This window comes from Schistocerca americana, chromosome X (assembly GCF_021461395.2).
Source record: "Schistocerca americana isolate TAMUIC-IGC-003095 chromosome X, iqSchAmer2.1, whole genome shotgun sequence".
Lineage (NCBI taxonomy): Eukaryota > Metazoa > Arthropoda > Insecta > Orthoptera > Acrididae > Schistocerca > Schistocerca americana.
In genome coordinates this window covers 986,694,819-986,700,565 of record NC_060130.1, presented here as the reverse complement: position 1 = coordinate 986,700,565, position 5,747 = coordinate 986,694,819, and the positions used below count along the sequence as shown (strand labels likewise).

Here is a 5,747-nt window from a genome sequence, read left to right as displayed (position 1 = left end):
GCGCCTAGAACCGCACGGCCACTCCGGCCGGCTACTGTCGCCTGATAAACAAAGTAAGAGCCTACGGAATATCAGACCAGCTGTGTGGCTGGATTGAAGAGTTTTTAGAAAACAGAACACAGAATGTTGATCTCAATGAAGATACGTCTACAGACGTTATGGTGGCTTCTGGCGTACCACAGGGGAGTGTTATGGAACCATTGCTTTTCATAATATATGTATAAATGTCCTAGTAGATAGTGTCGGAAGTTCAATGCGGCTTCTCGCGGATGATTCTGCAGTATACAGATAAGTTGCAGCATTAGAAAATTGCAACGAAATGCAGGAAAATCTGCAGCGGATAGGCACTTGTTGCAGGGAGTGGCAACTGACACTTAACATAGACAAATGTAATGTATTGCGAATACATAGAAAGAAGGATCCTTTATTGTATGATTATATGACAGCGGAACAAACACTGGTAGCAGTTACTTCTGTAAAATATCTGGGAGTATGCGTACGGAACGATTTGAAGTGGAATGATCATATAAAATTAATTGTTGGTAAGGCGGGTGCCAGATTGAGATTCATTGGGAGAGTCCTCAGAAAATGTAGTCCATCAACAGAGGAGGTGGCTTACAAAAACTCGTTCGACCTATACTTGAGTATTGCTCATATGTGTGGGATCCGTACCAGGTCGGGTTGACAGAGGAGATAGATAAGATCCAAAGGAGAGCGGCGCGTTTCGTAACAGGGTTATTTGGTAAGCGTGATAGCGTTACGGAGATGTTTAGCAAACTCAAGTGGCAGACTCTGCAAGAGAGGCGTTCTGCATCGCGGTGTAGCTTGCTGTCCAGGTTTCGAGAGGGTGCGTTTCTGGATGAGGTATCGAATACATTGCTTCCCCTTACTTATATCTCTCGAGGCGATCACGAATGTAAAATTAGAGAGATTCGAGCGCGCACGGAGCATTTCCGGCAGTCGTTCTTCCCGCGATCCATACGCGACTGGAACAGGAAAGGGAGGTAATGACATTGGCACGTAAAGTGCGCTCCGCCACACACCGTTGGGTGGCTTGCGGAGTATAAATGTAGATGTAGATGAAACACACTGGCAAACTACCTGCTGCCAGCAGACTAATGCGCACGAGCAGGACTGAAGTCGGGCTGCTTCTGGCTACTTGGAGGCTGACTGTGCTCAGCAGGCAGCCAGAATAGGTTTGGAAAAAAATTTATGGAGCAATCCAGCTGCAACATTCGCGCATGCGTAAAGCTGTCTTGAGTTGGAGTGGGGGTAGTCTCCTTGTGAGCTGTCTTTACGTCAATTTATTTTGATGTTTTCTATTTATACTTGGCGTAAAGCTCAGCTGTCACGTCAGATGAAAGGAAAACATAGTATGAAATTTTTTATACAGGAAAGATACACCGAAATAATTGCACTGTCGAAATTTTAGCTGCTAAGGTGCGCTGCAAGTATTTTGTCGCATGAAGAACCGCTTATTAAAGCGGTTTGTTCAGCCGCTGCTGCCCTTCAGGCGAAACGGCGAATAAGCAGACGCAGCTGTAACAAGAGAACGTAACGCTGCACAGCGCACACTTGCGATTGTCAAGCTCTTAAGTTATGCCTTAAATGTCTCAAATCGTAAATTTTTTGAATAACTTGGAGATCATATCATGAGCTAAACTGTTGAAGATGCTAATGTTACACAAGTGATTAGGAGAGGAAAGAAAATCAAGGCAGTGTATGATGTTACATTATAGTCGACTTCCATCAGAGGGAACTTTAGTGTGTTGGTATGAAATATTTTATAACCATTTTTGTAGTTTAGTACGTATTACAGTTTTCGAATAACGGCCATTTTACTAACAATGAAACAGTTCCTTGACTCCAGAATGAGAATTTCACTCTGCAGCGGAGTGGGCGCTGATATGAAACTTCCTGGCAGATTAAAACTGTATGCCCGACCGAGACTCGAACTCGGGACCTTTGCCTTTCGCGGGCAAGTGCTCTACCAACTGAGCTACCGAAGCACGAGCTTCGGTAGCTCAGTTGGCTCGCGCCAAGCAACTTTCTGCCGGCACGGTAGCTCAGCGTGTTCGGTCAGAGGGTTTAGCTACCCTCTGTAACAAAAAAACTGAGTGAACGAATCAACGATCAACCTGAACAGGCGTCATCGGACGACCGCCACGAACAAATTCAACGAACAATCTAGAACAAATTGAGATTTTTAAAAAAAAAAAAAAAAAAAAAAAAAGTTGGTAGAGCACTTGCCCGCGAAAGGCAAAGGTCCCGAGTTCGAGTCTCGGTCGGGCATACAGTTTTAATTTGCCAGGAAGTTTCAGTTCCTTGATTATTTCTAGTAGTCGCCACAAATATGTGAAGTGTCTATTAGATGACGGGAACAGAGATTTTCTTTATACCAGGCACATCTGATAAAAGAAAAAGTAATGCATTTAGGCACATCGCAGTAGTTGTTACTATTATTTAGACGGTCTTGACGTAAACCTGACATTGCACAAATGACTGAAATCAAACAATTCTGTTCCGCTGATAAACCTGAAATGTCAAAGAGCTATCAGAAACCATACTGTCCGATGAGTTTCTGACAAATTCCTTCTAAAGGCAGATGTGATGTTCCGTCCAGGCCAAGAGACCAACAAGAGACCATTGCTTAATGAGCTGCAACTGGTAAGATATTTCGGATATAATACTGAAAATTATTCTCTTCAGTCTTTACAGATTTTGCTCTGTCAGTTACAAGATTTTTGTAACAACACACTTTTTTTTTTAATTTTTCGTCCTAGTTTGCGTGAGGTTCCTCACGACAGGTACAAAGCTACTGCAACAGTAGTGCATTAATACTTATCACTGTCATTGTTACATAATAATGTGTCCCAGCTTTCATCGACTGAACAAACGACTCTGTTTTTCATTCGCTCGAAATGATAAACTGCGGTTTGTACGCAGTTCTTGCAAATTCACTATACAAATTACGATCGCGATGTGTCGTGTTATCTGTTTGCCGATGTGCCGCCAACAAAGGCTAAGCATCTGTTGTGTTGCGCACCACTGTCTGCCGCAGTTACAGCAGGGGAGTAGCTTCCTCCAGCCATCTACCGAACTACGAACTTGGCAATTTTCTTAATTTTTTAAAAATACTTGCTGTGAGTCTTAGTAGCTAAAAGTTTTACATTGTACTTTTTTTCGGCGGGTTCCTCCTGTATAAAACATTTCAGGACAGGTTTAAACGTGTTTGGTTAGACATTTCTCTAGTGAGACTGGGGGCTATCAAGTAAATTAAAGTATGTTCACATAATCGCAGAATATACGTTATTAGTTTCAGTTTTCTGATTTTTTTCTGTTACACGTTATTAGCAACATTAATTGTCTTGCTGGACAATGAAATTGCTCTTGTCGGTTGGCTAAAGTAATTTGTCTTTTTTAATAAATGATAATGAACTGTTATGTCACGTTGGAGGCAGTCAATTTACCTGAAATAAACTGTTTCATTCCACACTAATGGCTAGTTTCACCTGGTCGGTCAATTTCAGTTTCATTTCCTCATCTCTGTAGCATTAACAGATCACATATGCCATAATAAAGAACCAAATATAAGACAATACTCCAAGAAAATCACACCTAAGAGCTTAATACCAGGTACATCAGTGTGAATCTGGACATGCTAATGTGTAATTTTAGCCGAGATATGCATTTTCGTATGGTTTACGAATTTCCGACTCTCTGATGTCTTGTTTCTTTTATGACGTCATGTAAGATATGTTAATGCTATTCGATCGAACAGCTGAAAGCGACTAAGCAGGCGAACTTTGTCAGTAGTACGGAATTAAATATTTTGTTTAAAGCGTATTGACTGGTTTAGCAGAAAAGATGGTTAATATTACACATCTTCCTTCAGTGAAACATAATGTTTTTCCATCGCAAGACACGTTTGGACATTGATGTGCTACCTCCCATAGGATTCACGTTATTTCGTAATTTGTGTTGTTTATGTCTTAATTTACGGAACCGCATTCTTTGATAAACTATAGACTTGCAGCATACGTGTTTTATCGTTGGCATACCTTTTATTTCGTTAATATATACACATTTTGTGAACGGTATTAGGAGTGTTTAGGTGTGTAACACATAGACCAGAGATTGACTGATCTGTACTATTTCTAGTTTAATAGCATAATATAGTTTGAAGTTGCTCCATCCATCAAGCTCACATATCCTTCTCTCACAGATAAGAGCAGTTAAGAGTAAAAAGCCAACAGACAGATGCAGAAGACTTATTCTACAGGTATCCACTTATTTCACACCTGAGTAGTGTCAACATGTTGAGATCGTTCCAAGTTTTTGGGGAGTAACGTCAAAAAATTAACCTCTTGTGCTCCAAGTACAAGCCATTATGTGAATTAATATGTTCATACATGCACTATCATGCTCAAAAGTATCCGAAAGACCTGAATTGCATTTCACCTGATTTGTACGCAGACCACATAACGCAGTTGTCTTGCAGGTCCTCTAATCTCGTTTCAGTATGGTTGCTTGACTACACAAAATCGTTACCGTAAATGACAACTAGAAAACAGTGCTCTGGATTGCAATAACTCTAGGTGTAAATTAACACCACGGGACTAAAAATATCAGGGAACACCTGAGACAGTCCCTAACGCTTGCAAAGCTCAAATTTATTACAAGAAGTGTCATTTCTAATTTTTTATCACTTTCATTAGTATTTGACACAAATAACCCCAGCAACTCCTAACACATCAATTATTCCGCAATTCTTAATCAAGACTACATTGTTTTGTGAATTAGAGATTTCCAAGAATATCTGGAATCCAAAATCTCTATGATTACATGAAGTATTCTTCCTCTCTGAAAGTTTTTCCAACCACCCATTAACCATCGTTCGCTAAGCGAGTGCTTCCACATAAACTGAATAATGAACTAACCACGATTAACAGCATCAAACTCTCGATCAAAACTTCACCATCAACAACGTACTTCCTGTAATTTCACTGTCTTCATGATGACACGTTGATCTGTGCACAGTTACAAAAACGACCTGTCGCACTTGTTAACAAACACAATGTGACATTAAAAATGAAAGTTATTAGTGAGCAGATAGCTGTGCATATGTTTAAACTTTCAGTGACATGACAATCTGTTTTTTTGTGGAAATGGGTTCAGACCTAATACTAACTAAGCAAAATATTCGTGCTTGACCAAAATTGGAACACATCACTAACCGTTGTGGCTGACTACCTTTACAGAGACGTGATATAAATCGTTTTAGCCAGTTCCAGATAGAAAATGTAAACTTTAAATTTCTATTTCGAAAATTTTGTACTGGATCGATTCAACTATCCAGAAACTGTTGTCCATGTTAAATAACCACGAAAGGTATTAAATATGGTTTCATTCAGAAGTAATAAGCTCTAAATGACGTAATGGATGTTTTGGATGGTGATTCACACCCTGCACCAAATCCGATTGTTATGTAAGCACAGTCAAACTCCACATATCAAATTTTCTCAACAGTAGCGAGATGTTTGAAACTGCAAGGACGGGAAAAATGAATTATCTCTGTGTTCCCAGGATTGGAAACCGGCACATATTGCCGTTGTTTTCTAGCCACTAACGGACATTACATACAGTTTTCTTCCACCAGAAGCGAGATGTGCGCGTGTTTGAACTACTCGTATAAGAGACGTGACGAAGAGTACAGTGATGACTGGGAATCAAAACCCGCACATATC

General features: G+C 40.2%; 1 non-coding gene across 1 annotated transcript; it reads right to left on the bottom strand.

Moving 5' to 3' along the window:
* Positions 1–1,935: 1,935 nt before the first annotated feature.
* Positions 1,936–2,010, bottom strand: Trnas-cga. Its single transcript has one exon. It is a non-coding gene; the product is annotated as a tRNA-Ser (tRNA).
* Between the last annotated feature and the right edge of the window lie 3,737 nt (positions 2,011–5,747).